General features: G+C 40.2%; 1 pseudogene; it reads right to left on the bottom strand.

Annotated features, from left to right (window-relative positions):
* Positions 1-4,635: 4,635 nt before the first annotated feature.
* LOC128591220 (mitotic checkpoint protein BUB3-like) lies at positions 4,636-6,464 on the bottom strand (annotated as a pseudogene).
* Between the last annotated feature and the right edge of the window lie 14,127 nt (positions 6,465-20,591).

Here is a 20,591-nt window from a genome sequence, read left to right as displayed (position 1 = left end):
TCATAGCTCAATGCAACCTCAAACTCGTAGGCTCAAGCCAACCTCCTCCCTTAGCCTCCCAAGCAGCTAGAACTATAGGTACATACCATCACACCAGGCTAATTTTTAAATTTTTTGAGAGATAGGTCTTGCTCTTGCTTAAGCTGACCTTGAGCTCTGGCTTCAAGCAACCTTCCCACCCTTGCCTCCCAAAGTGCTAAGATTGCAGGCATGAGCCACTGGGCCCACCATTTATCTTTCAATTACATTTGAACTGCTATTGAACATTTGCTTTTTAGAATTATTTTGTCAAAGCATGACTTTTCAACTTACTGTTCTAGACATACCTGAGTCCATCTTTCTAGTGGTTATTCTTTCCAATATTCAATAATCATTAACTAGTGGCTACCGTTAACCTGGCATTGTGCTATGAACCAGAGATATAAAAAGAAATTTGACCCAATTCTTGTACTCAGAGGCTTATGATCACACGTAGAAAGAGAACATCAATGAATAGGTATATTAAATCCTGATCACTGCTGTGAGGGAAGACCATCTGGGTAGAGTACAAAGGAGAAAGGGCAAAAATGAAAATAGCAAGAGGTCTCTGGTGCCAGGCAGGTGGACTAACAGAGGCCCCCTGCTCACTGTGCAATGTTAGCACTGTATGAGTCAGAACTCTCCAGGGCCCTGAGGTGGTGTATGTGTGTGTGGGGGGGGAGAAAGACTATGGGAGAATGGGATTTATTGTAAGGAATTGGCTCACTCAACTGTGGAGGCTGAGAAGTCCCACAGTCTGCTGACTACAGCTGGAGATCCAGGAAAGCCAGGTGATCCTCTGGGTTCAGGTGATTCTCCTGCCTCAATTTTCCAAGTAGCTGGGACTATAGGAGCCTACCACCAAACCCAGGTAATTTTTTTATTACCTCAAGAGTTTGAGCTCACAGCAACCTCAAACTCTTTGGGCTTGAACAGTCCTCTTGCTTAACCTCCTGAGTAGCTGGAACTAAAGGTACTTAACTATAACACCCAGCTAGTTTTTCTATTGTTATTATTATTTTTTTAGTAGAGATGGAGTTGGGTCCTCAGTCTTGCTCAGCCTGGTCTTCAACTCCTGAGCTCAAGAAATCTACCTGCATTAGCCTCCCAGAATGCTAAGGTTAAAGGCATGAGCCATCATGCCTGACCTAATTTTTCTATTTTTAGTAGAAATGGGTTTCACTCTTTCTCCAAGTCATCTCCAACTCCTGAGTTCAAGCAATCCACCGCCTCAGATGTGAGCCATAGTGCCAGGCCTTCAGACATACCTTGTATACACACACACACACACACACACACACACACACTCGTGAGCACACGGGTCTTTAAGGTCTTTTTTAGTTGTTAAGTGTTTGTACTGCTAAATAGCAGCAGAGAAAGGGCAGAGAAAGCAAAAAGCTCCATGCTGCTCTCCCCTCTCAGGCTATTTCATGTAAATATTACCCAGAAGAAGGGAAGGTGTTTCCCCCAATTCCCACCACTGGTTTTTCTTTGAGATTATCTGGGACAAAAGATTTACCTGCATTTCTTGTTGACCTGAGTGTTCATTTCTGGAGGTAAGATCTGAAGAGAGGTGGAGTGTGGAGTAGAAGCTGAGGAAGTGGGATGGATGCTGCTGAGACTAACTGACATTAGCAATGGGCAGGACTGAGAACAACTGTAGGGAGCTTTCTTCCTGCTCCACCCTCACCCCAGCTCCTTCTGGACCAGTGGGAGGATGTGAAAAGCCAGAGGAGGTGGCAAAGCCACCTCATGGTCAAGCCATTGGGAGGGAAGGGAAATTCCCACAGTGGACTCTGGGGTGGGGTTGGGGAGTGGAGAAGAGAGTGAGCAGATGCAGTTAAAAGACCTGGGTAAATGAGCAAAATCAGGCCTGTAAAGCCAACTGCAAACTTGCTTCTGCAAGTAATGTGCATACCATCTGTCTCTCCATGCCAGTAGGAGCACTAATAAATGTTATATGTTGAAACTTTTGCACTAGGTTGTACATAAAAATTCCATATGCCAATTGACCATATGTCAATAACAGGTCTCTCAGGCACAATTTAGGACATTCCAAAACAGCTTTAAAACTGTTTCAGCCTCCAAATGGTATGAATTAACTCTCATAAGCCAAATCTATTCTCTGGTAAAGGATTGGGCCAAATGTCCAAATAATTCAAGTCAAAAACACCCTTTTGCCTTCATTATAGAGAACATCAGTAGCCAGTCCTTTTTTCTAGACAGATCGTGCTGCCAAATGACTCAGTGTTTGATGTTACGTTGTTAGCATATGTTAATATGGTCAAATGACAAAATGCTTTATGTATTATGGGCTTGAAAGGGCCATACTTTGCATTTTTATAACATTCTTTTATTCCAGTAACATTTACAATGTATGTTGATATATATAAACTGATTAAGTCTCAGGTGCCAAGTGCATTTTATTTTGAAAACATCAGCATGTATAACTCTCCAGGCAGCCTGTTTAGACTTCTCATCTGCCTGTCATGGAAGACATGTGTAAAGGAGAAGGTAATCGTCCCTTTTAGGGTAAAGCTTAGATTTAAACTTCACTTGCTTGATCTCAGCACGTATGTGTTAACTCTACAAACTGAAAATTGTGCTTCTTTTCCTCATATTCATTTTTTTGTCTCTGTTCCTATTAACTTTTATGAAAATAAAATATTTTTAGAGAAAGAATCTATAAATGATGAATGAATGAATGAACACATCGGGTGATAGAATCAGGATCTTCAAATATCTCAACCTGATGGGATGATAGGAAGATTCCAATAACAAAATGTAACAAGTATGAATGCAAATCACACCTAGGTCTCGGGAAACAGAAACGGGATGGAAGAGGTGTTCGGCATATAAGAAGGATATGTGGAAAAAGGCTTAGAGATTGCTGCCTATTGTTTGATAGGCTTCAGAAAGCCACACAGGCTAACAACCCCTACCATGCAGTATTAGCTGGTATTACTAGATACAAAACACGGGAGGGCACTCCTTTCTCTCTATTCTATGACAGACTAAAATATTCAGATCCAGACACCTCATTTTCACAACAAGTTGGAGGGACCCAAACAAGGGAACTGGCCTGGTGAAAAAATAGTGCCTGCCCTTCAAGATTTCCTAAGGTAGTAGGATTGGCATTGACATGGGAGATAAACAAGTATAGAAGATCAGTACCAAAGCTATGGTGGCTGTGCTTGAAGGATTTTCTCTCAATTGATTGTTTAGTCTCAAAGTTATATTATGAAAGTTGGCCTGGGCGTGCCTATTGGCTGCCATTAGCTGCCTTGAGTATATTGTCCACATTAGATCCTCAGTGCTTTTTTGTTTGACTTGAACTTTGAGAAATAAATAAAAATGGTCTGGATTATACTATATAATTCTATAAAAATTATTCAACTATCATTAAATATTTCAAGTGCTGAAAAGAAAAAATGTCAATGATATCTGAATAAATATCAAACATCTAGTTATATTAAAGTTATTTTCTCATGTCAAGTAAAAGTTAAAAGTAATGTTTAGTAAGTCAATTATTGTCAAGTGTTTTATTTTGTTGAAAAAAACAGTTTTGAGTGATTTTTAAGAAATTGATTATATTGCTATTATTATTCACTTATACAAAGTGGTTATTGTATATAATTAGATGCATTATAATTATAAGTAAATAAATTACATTAAAAGTTATTCAGCAAATACAGGTAAAATACAAATGTTTTTAATTTAGCTAAAATTTTAATTTAAAATTTTATTTTATTGTTTTTAACCTTGCACTGGATAAAAAGAGTAAACTTCGTACTTTTTTTTTTTTTTTTTTTGTAGAGACAGAGTCTCACTGTACCGCCCTCGGGTAGAGTGCCGTGGCGTCACACGGCTCAAAGCAACCTCTAACTCTTGGGCTTACGCGATTCTCTTGCCTCAGCCTCCCAAGCAGCTGGGTCTACAGGCGCCCACCACAACACCCGGCTATTTTTTTTTGTTGCAGTTGGGCCGGGGCTGGGTTTGAACCCGCCACCCTCGGCATATGGGGCCAGCGCCCTACTCACTGAGCCACAGGCGCTGCCCAACTTTGTACTTTTTTATAAAGGTTCTGAATCTCTGATTTATTAGGCAGCATGGAAAAACAGGTTTAGGTTATATAACAGAAAGAACTCAAATGCTCATAAACAGCAAACAGGCTTGCTTGGGGGTCGGAAGGGGAGTTCTTCAGAGTACTGCACAAGGACACAAAGATTCCTCACCCTAAACAAAGTATTAAAGGGCACACAGACAGTTTCCTTGTAAGAACTGAGAAATCCGCTTACTAAATAAGTATCCACAACAACTACAAGACATCCCTTGCAGGCGTCCTCAAACTTTTTAAACAGGGGGCCAATTCACTGTCCCTCAGACCATTGGAGGGCCAGACTATAGTTTAAAAAAAAAAAAAAAAAACTATGAACAAATTCCTATGCACACTGCACATATCTTATTTTGAAGTAAAAAAACAAAATGGGAACAAATACAATCACACTGCCTCATGTGGCCTGCGGGCTGCAGTTTGAGGACCCCTGCTTAAGGGACAAGCATGTATTTGTAGGAAGCAAAGAAGCTTTCCGCAGAGAAACCCCTTTTACGAGATGATTAGGTGGACTTGGGTTTTGTTTCTGCATTTGTCACTTGGCAAATAAAGATAACATCTTTAGGGTTTGGCTCCTGTAGCTCAGTAAGCAGGGAGCCAGCCACATACACTGAGGCTAGCAGGTTCCAGCCCGGCCTGAGCCTACTAAACAAATGACAACTGCAATAAAAAAATAGCCCGGCATTCTGGTGGGCACCCATAGTCCCAGCTACTTGGGAGGCTGAGGCAAGAGAATATCTTAAGCCCAAGAGTTTGAGGTTGCTGTGAGCTGTGACACCACGGCACTCTCCCAAGGGTGACATAGTGAGGCTCTGTCTCAAAAAAAAAAAAAAAAAAAAGAAGATACCATCTTCAGGATGTTCTGTGTCACCATTTCATACATGTGAGATGATGCTATTGCAACTGCAGTTCCATCATTACTGAAGGCAAGTGATGCAATGCTGTGGGGTGCCAATGGAAATGGCACAGTAACTTTTTGTTAAATGGATCCCATATATTTACAAATCCATCAGAACCACCTGTGGCAAATGTATTGTGGATATTGTGAAAGGAAATAGCATTGACTGGGTAAATTTACTCGATATTTTCTTTAAGTCTGTGACATTTGAAGGTGTACTTTTTCTTGTATACCTCAGGGCTTGGGTCCAAGTATTCAACTGTCGCTTGGACTGCAATAGAGCTTAATACATAACCCTGCTTGTTCGGAAAGGCTCTTATGCAGCAAGTGTGGTATTTTAGGCTGGGCTCCCTGCACTGCTGCATAGGAGCCCATGTTCCCTAAGTCCCACACCAACCCTCTGCGGTCTGTTGTTCTCACAATCAGCCAGTTGCCATACACAGAGAGGGCATACATCTTTTCAGGCTGAGAGAAGGTCCCAGCATTACTAGGAGTTCTGGGATCCCATAATTTAACTGTTTGATCCCAACTTCCAGTAACCATCACATTCACTTCTGGACAGTATTCAACACATCTGATAGGGGCATCATGGGTGGCAACAGGATTTTCTTGATGTGCTCAAACCAAGCATTTCCAACTGATGATCTAATCCCCCACTCCAGGCATGTGTTGGATTGTAGAACGTGCAGTCCAAGATGGCATCAGTGTACCTGAGCCGCATGGAGTTGGCCAGCACATTGTAAAGGTGCACAGATGTGTCCCAAGAGGACAGCAGCAGGAACTGGGAGGTGTTGGGGCTGAACTTCACCGAGGAGATGCCATCCTCTGGTGGCTGGTTCAGCTCAAACTCGTTAGAACTGGTCACCTTTGGCACACCTCAGTGCTAACATCTCAGCTGCTAGCCAGGGCCACCGCCACCTACCTTCCCTCAGAGCACTCCTGTACTTACTCTTTTGATCTATGAGGCACAGAAATAGAACACATAAGCAGGTATGTAGTATATCTGTGGCATTAGAACTCGCATAGGGGGTGATTAGGCCAAAAATGTTCACAAATGCTCTTTAGAGGAATAATTTTTTTTTTTAATTTGAGAAACTCTGAATTAAAGCTATCTAAGCATTTTGACAGGAAAGCATTTTACTACTGGTTTGCCACAATGAATTACAGCCAAAATTTGAAAAAAGGAATGATTTACTCACACTCTTCATGTCCTCACATCCCCTTTCTTGCTATTTTTCCACCACAAGTTGTTGTATATTATCTGGCAATGGACTCACACTTTTCCTCTTGGGAGCCACAGTATTCCTCCTTAGCCTTAGCTCCAGTGATGGTAAGTGATCCAGGCACGGTCAGCAGTAGACATGTCATCTGAGCCAGTCCAATCTGAGTTCTTCCTAGGGCTTTTGCTGGAACTAGGAAGACATCTTTTTCCATGGAGTTACATTTGTTAGATTGTGAGCCAGGAGCTACTGGAGGTTCTCTTTGCCATAACCTGGGAAAAGTCTACCAGAAAATAAAACCCACCCAGCAGGACGCAAAGCCAGAGAACCAAAGGTGAGAGAGAGTAGTCTGTAAAATCATTGAGAACCCAGGTCTAGTCATACCTGAAGCTGTCTGAACCCCTGGAGTTCCTGGTGTCCTTTGTGGCTTAAGCCAACTGTAGTTAATGTCTGTATTAATAGCAACAGAAGGGTTTTCACATAGTACCTCCTCCAGCCAGTCGCCTCATTCCGTGGCTCTCTGTCCGGAGCCAAGGAACTCCTCTGTCGTTCTCATCTAAATCTGCTGTCTTTCTACTCAGGGCCCCTGGCTTGTCACCTGCTCCTTCTCAAACTCTCCTGTATTTTTTAAATAAAAAAAAAATTAAAAATAATTTTTTTGGTTATTGTGAGAGTACAAATAACCAGGTCACAATTTTTGAATTTTTTAGGTAGAGTCCCTCTGGCAGTTGTGTCCCATGCCCAAAAGGTATGCCATACACCCCTGCCCTGTGCCCTTTAAGTGGAAGCACACCATTCCCCCCTCCTCTTCCCCTTCCCTCATTTCCCCTCCCTCGAACTTGAACAGAATTAAGTTTTTCTCCTGTGTGGGCATGTGTTAGATCATCTACTGGCTTCATAATAAAATTGAGTACATTGGATACTTGCTTTTCCATTCTTGTGATCCTTTACTAAGAAGAACGTTTTCTCTCCATCCAAGTTAATACAAAAGATGATGTAAGGTCACCTTCTTGTGTCAGAACATATCCAAGGTATACATATACCACAACTTGTTAATACATTTCCTGAGTTGATGGGTGTTTAGGTCATTTCCACATCATGGCAATTGTAAATTGAGCTGCAATAAACATTCTAGTGCAAATGTCTTAATGAGGTTTTTTTTCTGGGTAGATGCCTAGTAGTGTGATTCCCAAGGTCAAATGGTAGGTATAATTTGAGTTCTTTGAGGATTCTCCATACTTCTTTGCAAAGGGACTATATTAGTTTCCAGTCCCACCAACAGTGTAAGTGTAACCTTTGTTCCTCATCCATGCCAGCATCTGCAACTTTGGGACTATTCTCATTGTGGTTAAGTGATATCTCAGGGTAGTTTTGATTTGCTTTTCTCTTCATTGTTAGGGAGAATGAGCATTTTTTTCTGTCTTACTCAGAGAAGGTTCTGTTCATGTCTCTTGCCCAGTGATAGATTGGATTGTTTGCTCTTTTTTTGTTGTTAATTTGAGTTCTCTATAGAGCCTAGTTATCAAGCCTTTGTCAGATTTGTAATATGCAAATATCTTTTCCCATTTTGAAGGTTGTCTATTTGCTTTACTTATGTGTCCTTAGCTATGCAGATGCTTTTCAGTTTATTTTTGTGGTTGTTATGATTGCTGCTGAAGTCATTTCATAAAATCTTTTCCCAGTCCAACATCCTCAAGAGTTTTTCCCACACTGTCTTCTAGGATTTTTATTGTTTCATGTATTACATTGAAATCTTTCATCCACCTTGAGTCAATTTTTAAAAGTAAGTGGTGAAAAGTGTGGGTCCAATGTCAGTCTTTTACATGTGGTTATCCAGTTCTCCCAGGACCATTTATTGAATTGGGGTTCTTTTCCCCCACATATGTTTTTGTTTGGTTTATCAAAGATCAGATAACTATAAGAGACTGGTTTAATCTCTTGGTTTTCTATTCAGTTCCATATGTCTATGTCTCCATTTTTGTGCTAATACCATGCTGTTTTGATCACTGTGGACTTGTACTATAACCTGAAGTCTGGTAGAGTGATGCCTCAGGATTTGTTTTTATAACTAAGAATTGCCTTGGCTATGAAGGACTTTTTCTGGTTCCATACAAAACAAAGAACTATTTTTTCCAGTTCTGCAAAGTATTATGGTGGTATTTTAATGGGGATTACCTTGAGTCTGCAGATTGCTTTGGGTAGTTTGATATTTTAACAATGTCAATTCTTCCCAGCCGAGAGTAGTATGTTCTTCCATTTGTTGGAAGTTCCATTTGTTGATGTCTTCTTTTTCTCAGGGTTTCATAATTCTCTTTGTTAAAGGTCTTTTGCCTCTTTTGTTAGGTATATGCCTAGGTATTTAATTTTCTTTGGAGCTACTGTAAAGGGAATTGTGTCCTTGATTTGCTTCTCAACTTGGCTGTTATTGGTATATACGGAGGCCACTGATTTGTGAACATTGATTTTATACCCTAAGACATTGCTATGTTTCTTGATCACTCCTAGAAGTCTTATAGTTGAGTCTCTGGGGTTTTCTAAGTATAAGATCTTATTATCAGCAAAAAGCAAGAGTTTGATCTCCTCTGCCACCATTTGTCAAACTCTCCTCTTAAGGGAATTGTTCTCATTCTTCCTAGGTACTATTTTGAACATGAGACACTAATCCTGTACCAGTATTTTTGGTGCCACTTTTAATTTCATGGTTAAATTGTGAACTACTAGTCATTTGAAGAATTAAGTTTTATTTTCTTTTTGCTGCCACTCCACAATATTTGCCATATCTGTTAAAATATGTAAATTAATTACATGACATTCTATCATTACCAGGGCACTAACATAAAGGGTGTATTACTAAGGTACTCACCATGAAAGGCAACAAACACGAATTTATATTTCTGAAATTCTACTCTGGGCTCCATGAAAAATATCTATTGCTAATTTGTGTCAGTTAAATAGAAAGTGAAACTGATATACTTTTATTACAAAGTGTGTCCTCCACAAATGTTTTTTGAATTGAACTATATTATTTTGGCTAATACGTATTGAAATTTGGTTGTGAGGTTTTAATTAGTGCATTCACAACCAACAAGAGCTGTTCATTAGTCCTCATCCTCATGAATATGTCACATTTCATAGTCACCAGTACCCAATAATCTGAAAATTATTGAAACGCTTTCTCTTAAAAAATTCATAAGGCAAAGATACAACCCACCAAAGGTAATTTCTTTAATTCTCTTGGTGCACAGGTAATTGTATTCATTTTCCTATGGACAAATTATTGAACAGTACACCAACTGATGGGAGACAAAGTCACAGCCTACAATGCAATGCCTTGATCACTGGTAGTCAAAAATGAGATTGTAAGGAGATTTGAATTCAGCAGGATTTAGGCTGAGATACATCTGAGAACATGCAAATGCTTAGATTCAGGAGATATCTGAAGATACAAGCCTGAGAATGAGGGACTAGGGTTTGTGCCACAAATTCAAAAATCAGCAGAGACTGTTATGGAGACTCAGAAAACGGCTGAGTTCTCTGGAAGTAAGGGAGAGAGAGAAAACTAGAACACAAATGGTCCCTGTAGAGAATCTGAAGATGAGGAGAGCCTAAAAATGTAGTTGGAAAAATAATCCAGTTTATTGTTTTTCAAGGTGACTGCCTAAAATATTGGGGTTTCAGGCAGCTATCTGCATTCTCTGTTCTTGGAGTACTCTTAGTCAAAAAATGACCAGATAGCCCAAAGTAAGGCAAGCGTGAACTGAAGTTTATTGAGGAAGAGAAAGATAGGTTTACAGAGTAGGAGCAAGACAGAGGTTACAGCATAAGATACATTTGCCATAAACAGGAAAAGGTTTAAGCCACTTGTTCCTGCTGAGCTAGGGCCAGAGTCCAACTCAAAACTTTTCCTTCTGGTCTTTCATAGATAGTCTTTCTAGAATCCTTGTGGGAAAGAAACACACAACCTTGACCCCTACCTTATATAACAGAGAAAGTTAGAGATGGATCATAGAGATAAATCTGAAAGCTAAAACTATAAGAAACAGAAGAGGATATCTTCATGTGGCAAATAAATATTTCCTAAACAGGAAAGAAAATTACTAATTACAAAATAATAAATTGGGCGGTGCCTGTGGCTCAGTGAGTAGGGCACCGGCCCCATATACCAAGGGTGGCGGATTTGAACACAGCCCCAGCCAAACTGCAACAAAAAAACAGCTGGGTGTTGTGGCAGGCACCGATAGTCCCAGCTACTTGGGAGGCTGAGGCAAGTGAATAGCCTAAGCCCAAGAGCTGGAGGTTGCTGTGAGCTGTGAAGCCACAGCACTCTGAGGGTGATAAAGTGAGACTGTCTCTAAAAAATAAAAAAAAATAAAAAAATAAATTCTACCTCTTTTCTCTCAAGCTGAAATTTTCAGTTTTTGTAAACATTAAAACATGTACTTACTTGCTCATTTGTTTTATCCTACAGAGAAATTATATACTTATGTATATATAATCTGTATGTATTATAGAGAGAGAGAAAAAGAGCCATACAGAACGGCTCACACATATGGAGGGTAAAGTCCAACACTCTGCAAGCTGGAGACTCAGAAAAGCTGGTTGTGTAATTCTAATCCTAGCTTGAAAGCCAGAGATGGAGGAGAGCCAAAGGTGTAAATTTCAGCCTGGCTCTAAGTCCTAAGGCAGGAGAAGAGTGATGTCCCAGCACAAAGACCATCAGGCAGAGATAGCAAATTCTTTCTCAGCATTTTGTTCTATTCAGGCCTTCAACAGATTGAATGAGTCCTGCCCATGTTAGAAAGTGCAGTCTGTTTTACTCAGTTTGATTCAAATGTTAATCTCATCCAGACATAACCTCATTTGACCAAATATTTGGGAACCCCATGACCTAGTCAAGTTGACACATAAAAGTAAATATCACAATTATTGAGTGAGGTTTATTTTTTTTGTCAGTTCCTTTTTCCTTTAATATATTCCATTAAGATTGGACAGTCTGCATATTGTGATCAAAAGTCATATGAAATTTTTTATGTGTTGATTTTCACAATTTGATAAAGTTAGCTTCCTTTATTTTCAATTTTAGGTTTTGCTGTTTTAAGTTTCTGATTTTTTCCTCCATTGTTTTTTTTCAAAAAAAAAAAAAAAATCTCTCCCTGCTATTTGTCTGTTCTCTTACACAAAATGTGGCATACTCTTTTTTTTTTTTTTTTTGTAGAGACGGAGTCTCACTGTACTGCCCTCGGGTAGAGTGCCGTGGCATCACACGGCTCACAGCAACCTCTAACTCTTGGGCTTACGCGATTCTCTTGCCTCAGCCTCCCGAGGAGCTGGGACTACAGGCACACGCCACGACGCCCGGCTATTTTTCTGTTGCAGTTTGGCCGGGGCTGGGTCCGAACCAGCACCCTTGGCATATGGGGCCGGCGCCCTACTCACTTAGCCACAGGCGCCGCCCAAATGTGGCATACTCTTTATGCTGTTATTTATCAGATAGTATTCAAATGCTTTGGAAGATATATGTAGTTTGAATTTGTTCAACTATTTCACTTTAATTTATACACAGAAAGAAAAGTTATAGGTCTATCAAGAGGTAATGGTAAGGGAAAAGGATAGACAGCAGATACCACTAATTGTTGTCATTTGTATTAGTCAACTATTGTGACAACAGTGCTGTATAATAAACCACCCCAAATGCGGTGGCTTATAATGATAAGCATATATTTTCATGCTCATGGGTCTATAAATCAATTATATGGGTTTGGCCAGGTGGCCTGCAGACAGGGCTCAGGACTACTCCATATGTTGGTTCTGGAGCCCAGACTCAAGGGGCTATGGCTACTTGAGGCATCTTCTTCTCATAGTGATCATCAAAGAAGGGTCATGAGAATCCAAACAAGCACATTTAAGGTCTCTGCATATCTCACATTTGTTAATGTTCCATCAGCAAAAGCAAGTCACTTGGCTGAACCCAAAAGCAATGTGCAGAGAAGTATCTTCTACTAATAGTCAAAGAGAGAGTGAATGGATATTTGCTGAACAGTAAATCTAAACTGCCTCCTGATACAAGGGTAGGACACCCTCTCTTGCTTCTTCTAATTTGTTTCCTGTGGTCTTTGCTTCTGTGAATGCTTCCATTATTCAATGATTTTCATGGCCATTACTTTGGTCAGTTTAGGGCTAAGGAAGTTGATTATAACTCGGTTGAGGAATGGTCAGTTCAAGCTAATTTACATTAAGTACTGCCCCAGAAAGATAAATTCATCACTTCTGATATTTTGACCCCCTTATTTTCAATACAAAAAGCCAAGGAAAATAATTTTGGTTATTTGTGTGTTTTTTACAGCTTAAGTAAGATGCTTAAGGACTAGGGAAAGAGTAGTGAGAGATAAATTCTGAGAAGACAGGATCAGATTGTGTGGTTCCATAAGTCACAGCAAAAAGGGAATTTTATTCTAAATTCACTGGACAAACATCGGAATGCTACATGCAGGGGAAATTTGTTTTTTAAAAAGAATCTATTGTGTGAAACGAGCTGCAGGAGGCAAAGTGGAAATCAGAAAGTAAATTAGGAGACTTGTCATAGTAACTTAGGTGTGATTAGCATGACAACAGTGAATGTGGGTAAGTGGTAGAATTTGGAATATATTTTGGAGGTAGGAGCAAGAAGATTTGCTGATAGATTCAATGTGCAAAGTTGTAGAAGAGTTAACTCTCAAGTGTTTGAATTGATGGTGGTTGGTGGAAACACTAAATTAGACACGGTATATTTGAGGTGCCAGTCAGAGATACTGGCTAGAGATACTCTGCTAGTAGAGATACTGAGTGAGCAACGAAGTGGATTTTTACTGACCATCAGGTGCAGAGCTGAAATTATCCTATTCCTTATTAGTCAGCATAGTAGTATAATGGTCACAAGCACAATGAAGCAGACTGCTTGGGTTCATGTTTAGCTTTGCCACTTACCGTGCCTCAGTTTTCTGATTCTGGGAAATGGAAGCAATAGTGCTTACTGCATAGAATCAAATTAATATATATGTTATATAGAGTTAATCTATATAAAATACTAAAAAGAGCATATTATAGGCTACATAAACATTAGCCATTATTAGCACTGTCATTTCCAGCCATGCAAGACTCTCTCATTGATGTTTCTCTTCTGATCTTCATTCCTGTTCCCCTCTTCCATTAAAGTATCCACTGTATTGTTGAAATATGACCTTAAATATGCAGGTATCTTGTAGTATATATCATGTTCTGTGCTTTTCCTTGTAAAAAACATTTATTGTTCAATATAGCAATACAGAGAATTCTATAGACTGCAAGTCAGGAGACAGACCCTTGCTCTCCACCCTAGAAACCTGCTATATGCCTCCTCCCAATTATAAGGTCTTTCTCCCAAGAAAGCCACTATTCTTTCATAATTCCCTTTTCTTCATTTTTTTTTCACCTAAGCATACATCCCTAAATGCTATGGTCTTGCCTGGTTTTGCTCATTTTTTTGTTTCTTAGGTATCTTTTAATCCAAAGATCCCCTTATCCTTCTTTTTCTCTTTTTTCACTTGGAGTTTTTTTGAGAAACCAGATTGTTTTATCATTTCCTATAACCTGAGTTTTGTTGATTTCATTCTGTAGAATAATTTAACATGTTTTCCTGTCCTTTGTATATCATGTAAATTGATAGATTACCTTGGGGTCAAAAATTTGTGCTTCTGTTCAGTAACAGTATGACAGATGCAACAGACCAGAAGGCATCTGCAGCAGGTAAAGTAGGAAGATGAAGAACGAAAATGATGACATCTGGGAATCCATCTCTTAAAGAATGCACAGACCTTCAGAAAGTCTTTAGAACTAAAACTACTAAAATACATAAAAAATTTGAAAAACTAGATGCACTATGTTCATGGAGGTTGAAAATTTGGTGGATAAGGTTGGTATTCAGCATCCACTCATTTCTTGCCTCATTGTAGTCTCAACCTAGAAAGTAGAAAACCACGTATTTCAGACTTCCTTGCAGTTAGGATTCTAAAGGTGAATTATGTCTGACAATTAGGCACATTTAAGTAAAAGCTGGAAGATGGGAGAAAGGCTTCTTCCTGCTGCTGTTTTTGCTGGCAAGCATGCTCATGAAGATAGTAGTATTTTCTGCAGTGGCTTTCCAGAGCTCAATTTAGCTTTCTGGGTGATGAATATTACATGCTACAGTATCTTTTTGATTCCTGAGTTGTAGCTACAGTGGTACATTCTTAACATCAGTAATTCCAGCTGTGAGGTTCTGATTCTCCACCCTCCTAGTGAGTCGTGACAGTGGCAGCAGCTCCTTTGACAGCCCAGTTCTGGGCTACAGCTTGAACATCCCTTATCTGAAATGCATGGCACCAGAATGTTTGGGATTCTTCTTAGATTTTGAAATATCTGCATCAGATACTTACCCACTGAGCCCCTCTAATCCAAAAATCCCAAATCCAAAATGATCCAATGAACATTTTGACTGTTCTGTTGCCATTCAAGAAGTTTTAGCTTTTGGAATATTTTGGGTTCTTAAAAAAGTTAATTATTATGAATATATAATAGTTTCATATTGGATTTGGTGCATTTTGGATTTCAAATTTTCAGATTAGGGATACTCAACCTAATTATTCTACGATTCATTTCTGTAAGCCCAAGCTAAAGCCCACTCCTCCAGCCCTTCAATTTTTTTTTTTTTTTCTCAGCCTCCCAAGCAGCTGGGACTACAGGTGCCCACCACAACGCCCAGCTATTTTTTTTGTTGTTGTTGCAGTTTGGGCCGGGGCTGGGTTTGAACCTGCCACCCTCGGCATATGGGGCCGGTGCCCTACTCACTGAGCCACAGGCACCGCCCCAGCCCTTCAATTTTTTAAGCACCATTTCCCTATATTAAATCCCTACATAATAAAAATAGCCAGATCTATTTCCTGAAACTGAATGCAGACTCATACAATAATTTGTAAAGATATAATAGCTTCCCAAATTAATCTACACAATCAGTCCAAATCAAATTTAAAACCAAACAAAACCTAAATTTTTGATGGTTGATGAGGGGCCTATTGGGAGTTCATTATTATTCCTTCATGTACCTGAAGTTTTCCTTAATAATGTAAGAATATTCACTCTAAAGCTCAAAAGAAGTCAGTGTTAGAATTTTGGAAGCCATCAAAATATTTAAAGCCATGGGATTGGGTGATACAGAGGAAAAAGAAGACAGGGATTAAAAAGTTAGCAACTCCTTTTTTTTTAGAGACAGAGTCTCACTTTGTTACCCTCGGTAGGGTGCCATGGCGTCACAGCTCACAGCAACCTCCAGATCTTGGTCTTAGGCCATTCTCTTGTCTCAGCCTCCCGAGTAGCTGGGACTACAGGTGCTTGTCGCAACACCCAGCTATATTTTTTGTTGCAGTTGGGCCGGGGCGGGTTCGAACCTGCCACCCTTGGTATGTGAGGCCTTTGCCCTACTCACTGAGCCACAGGCACCGCCCAAAGTTACAACTCTTAATATGTACAAGTCAGAGGGGTAAAATAAACTGAAGTAGACTAAGGCCAGCAGGGAAAAGGAGAATCAAGAAAATGAGTTGTTTTAGTTTTAGAGGCTTGGAGAAGAGAATGTTTCAAGTGTGTCAAATACTGCTCAAAGGCAAATATGAGAACTGATCTTTTGGATTTGTCAGGTTGCAACTTCAGACAATTCTTTGAAGAAATTTTGCTATAGAGAGGAGCACAAATATAGTGGATGGAGGAGAACACAGGTGAAAAACACTTTTTTGTTTTGTCCTCTTTGAAGATACGTGCTACTACGGTTGTTAGTCTATTAGTATACTGGTAGACTGGTGTAGGTAAACATATAAAACAGATACACTAACAGAATCAAGGTCCTAAATACAGTAAGCAAAAATATGGCTAGAGGGAATATTCCTCCATGCATGTCAGGAGTGAAGACAATATTATAGGTTCAGATACATATAGATGGATTTGGTGGAGGGAAAATGAGGTTGTATCTATTTTCATACTTTTAATCTCTAAGTCTCAGTTTCTCTGCCAGTAAAATAGGAAATATCTACCTCATAAGACCTGTGTCAATTTTAACCTAATGGGGCTGGCCGTAATCCTAGCACGTTGGGAGGCTGAGGCTGGAGGATGGCTTAAAGCCAGGAATTTGAAATCAACTGAGCAAGAGCAAGACCCTATCTCTATCAAAAAAAAAAAAAAAAATTTGAAAAATTAGCCAGGCATGGTGGCACATGCTTGTGGTCCCAGCTACTTAGGAGGCTGAGGTAGGAGGATTGCTTAGGCACAGCAGTTTGAGGTTGCAGTGAGCTACAATGATACGACTGCACTCTACCTCAAGCAATAGAGTGGGATCTTGAGAAAGAATAAGAGAGGAAGAGAAGAAGGAAGGAAGGGGAAAAGAAGGTAGGGGAGGGAGGGAAGGGAAAGAAATAAAAGAAAGGAAAGGAAAAAATGTAAACTAATGGGAAACTATTTAGACTCCTACTTTAATTCTCCAATTTATCCATCTCTTATTTTGCATTTAATAAAACACAATTAAAAATAACTATAGTAGCAACATGAGGTTACATCTATCATAATCGTTGAGCAGGGTTTCCTCCATCACTTAAAACTGAGAGCTAAATGAAGTATAGTCACTAACTTGACAAAAATGGGGGTGTTAGAAGAAGAGTTCAAGGAAGTTTAGAAACTTAAAAAAAAAAAAAAATCCACTATGACCACTAGGCAAGGGCCAGATCATGAAAGAACTAATTTAGGTGTGGGAACATTCATCCTAAGCGATTTCCTAAAACCTCTTGTGGGTCAGAATAGGGCTCATTGGGCCTTATGACATAAACATTATCTAAAGTGGATATGTCCTCTTTTTTCTCCCCGTGCTCATTATCTAACATTTTATTATTTCAAATTAATATGAGGGTACAAATTTTTAGGTTCCATTGTTCTCACTTCCAAGGTAAAGTTCAAGTTGTAGAAGAGCCCTTCACCCAAGGGGTGTGTTGAATGCCCTTGCCTTGTGCTGAAGCCGACTCAAGTCCAGCTGAGACATGAAAACAACTCATGGACTTTGATTAGACCACAAACTATAAACTAAGGAGGGTAAACAGGTTTCACCTTCATTACCTTCTCTAGTAACATACGCTTCAGTGCTGAGTAAATGATTCTCAGGCTGCTCAAGCTCAGGAGTAAAGTATTTGGTGCCAATTGTCCACATTTGTCATAGACCAGTGTTTTTCAACCTTTTTAATCTTACAGCACACTTGAACCTATCGTTAAACTTCCGTGGCACATTTAAATTATGTTCACCAAAAAACCCAAAAAAGTAAAATAAAAGAATATACTTACTATGCTTTGAATTTCTTTCAAAAATAATTTAATCTTTTACGATTTTTTGTGGCACACTTAAAAAATCCTCTCATGACACACAGGTTGAAAATCACTGCCATAGACATTGAGAGCACTTAGGATATGGGTCCCACCAGCACATGAGTTACTCTTGCAATTCCTGAGTTAAGATCACCCACCATGTCATCAGCCTAGCTCTCACTGCAACCTAAAACTCCTAGGTTCAAGTGATCCTCCTGCCTCAGCCTCTCAAGTAGCTGGGATTACAGATGCCAACAACTCCAGGCTAATTTTTCTGTTTTTAGTAGACACAGGTTCTCACTAAGTTGCTTAGGCTGGTCTCAAACTCCTGAGCTGAAAGGATCCTCCTGCCTCAGCCTCCCAGAGTGCTAGGATTACAGGTGTGAGCCACCATGCATGCCCTCTTCAGTTATTTTTTTAAAAGACTGGCATATAAATATTAGCAGAAGAATTTCCTGATCACTTACAAAACAAGCAGAACCAGCTGGAATAAAAATCAATTTTTCGGCTCGGCACCTATAGCTCAAGCGGCTAAGGTGCCAGCCACATACACAAGAGCTGGCAGGTTCGAGTCCAGTCTGGGGCCTGCCAAACAACAATGACAACTACAACCAAAAAAACAGCCGGGCATTATGGCAGGCGCCTGTAGTCCCAGCTACTTGGGAGGCTGAGGCAAGAGAATCGCTTAAGCCTAGGAGTTGGAGGTTGCTGTGAGCTGTGACACCATGGCACTCTCTCTACCCAGGTGACAGCTTGAGGTGCTGCCTCAAAAAAAAAAATCAATTTTTCTTTTCTTACTAAAGAATCTTTGATGATTTTCAAAATGGTACAAATCTTTAAAATTATAAAAAAATAAAATAAAAAGTAACCCTCAAGATTTCCTGAAAATATGTATATAAAAAGTGAGTCAGGTGGCAGGTTGTATGTGTAAATCTTATTTATCTAAGAATACATCACATGACTAGAAAGTTTCAAATGCCCTCAGTATAACATGAAGGGAAAACAAAAGATACACAATCCTTCCAAAAAGGAGCTAAATGAAGTATAGTCACGAACTATAACTATATATAGTTTCTACATATTGTAATATTTCCATAGTACAAAATACTGTCGGCACAGTCGTTTTCACCTTTATCATTAGGACAGTGACTAACTTGGCCTAACACTGTAAAATAAACACTTTTCTGTACTAAACTTGACTCATATTTAATAAAGCAACTTTGTTTCTTTAAGATGGCGACTGTTACAAACGTCTAAAAAGTAATACAACTGTCCTCACTGATTATTTTAACAAACTTGTTAGGGGTCTACTTACACATAAAAACTATTCAAAAGCCAAACATAATTAATCTTAATTGGAGGAGTATGCACTTAAACAAGTTTTCTTGCTATAGGAGCATTCTTAGCTAAGATTGTGAACTCACTTTTGAATATGCAAAAAACAGATAAGAACACAAAAAGGCTGATCAGATAGCATCTTTTAAATTGCCATTTTTAACATCAGTGGTTTTAAGATTGCCTCAAAGCATTTAGCTTTAGCAAATTTTATCTCACTCCCATGTTCTTCTCTCCCAACACACTGGGTACAATTTGAATTGAATTGTTCCTAGAACAAGTTATGAAAAGCAAAGTTTGTTCAATTGTGAATCGCTAAATGTCAAATTCATACCAACTAGTTACCAAGGAGTCAAATTTTTGCCTGTTAAAAAAACAAACAAAAGGCTCAGCGCCTGTGGCTCAAGCGTCTGGGGTGCCAGCCACATACACCTGAGCTGGCAGGTTCGAATCCAGCCCGGGCCGCCAAACAACAATGACGGCTGCAACCAAAAAACAGCCAGGCGCCTGTAGTCCCAGCTAGTTGGGAGGCGTAGGCAGGAGATTCGCTTGAGGCCAGGAATTGGAGGTTGCTGTGAGCTGTGATGCTACAGCACTCTACCCAGGGCGACAGCTTGAGGCTCTGTCTCAAAATAGTAATAATAATGATGATGATGATATTAATCACGTAGGGCGGCGCCTGTGGCTCAAAGGGGTAGGGCGCCGGCCCCATATACCGGAGGTGGAGGGTTCAAACCCAGCCCCGGCCAAAAAAAAAAACCTGCAAAAATCATCATCATCATCATCATCATCTACTAATTTGCTAAAATGCAGATTACCGCATACTACTCCTACAAAATTGCATTTTGAGGGGCGGAGCTCGGAGATGTATCTGAACACGCTCCCCAGAAATTCTGAACCAGGACGCCGGAACAATCTAATATACCACTTAACTTTGGGGGGGATATTTTTAGCTTGTTTTCAACAAAATATTTTGGTAGAGTGGCACCTGTGGCTCAGTGGGTAGGGCGCTGGCCCCATATACTGAGGGTGGCAGGTTCGAACCCAGCCCCGGCCAAACTGTAACAAAAAGAATAGCCGGGCGTTGTGGCAGGTGCCCGTAGTCTCAACTACTCGGGAGGCTGAGGCAAGAGAATCGCCTAAACCCAGGAGTTGGAGGTTGCTGTGAGCTGGGACTCCACAACACTCTACCGATGGCGATAAAGTGAGGCTGTCTCTAAAAAAAATTTTTTTTTGGTAAAAGCTAATTCGGGCCGAGGGAAAATTTTTCCAATTCTCCAATCTATACCATCCAGTGAGGGCAGAGCAGCCAAAGAGGCGCCACGAGGCTTTCCAGGAAAGGCGAACGGGCCCTTTCTTCTGAGGGTAGAGAACTTCAGCAGCAGGGCCCAGCGGACACTGGACAGACTAACTCAACCGAACTGTGCAAAGACCACGCTCTCTCACCCTTCTCTGGGCTTCCCCGGGGCTCCAGCAGGCAGCCTCAACCCACAGCACTTTGCGGGTCACCTGGCCGGAGGCCGCCGGACAAGCAGAGGAGGGGCCGTCTGTCCGTCACAAACGCCGCAGCGCGTGCGCAGCAAGGCACCGAGCTCGCCGCTAAGACCGTTTCCTGACTTTT

Source organism: Nycticebus coucang, chromosome 1, assembly GCF_027406575.1.
Source record: "Nycticebus coucang isolate mNycCou1 chromosome 1, mNycCou1.pri, whole genome shotgun sequence".
Taxonomy (NCBI): Eukaryota; Metazoa; Chordata; class Mammalia; order Primates; family Lorisidae; genus Nycticebus; species Nycticebus coucang.
Note: the sequence above shows the minus strand (reverse complement) of the source record. Positions and strands in the feature narration are given on the sequence as shown.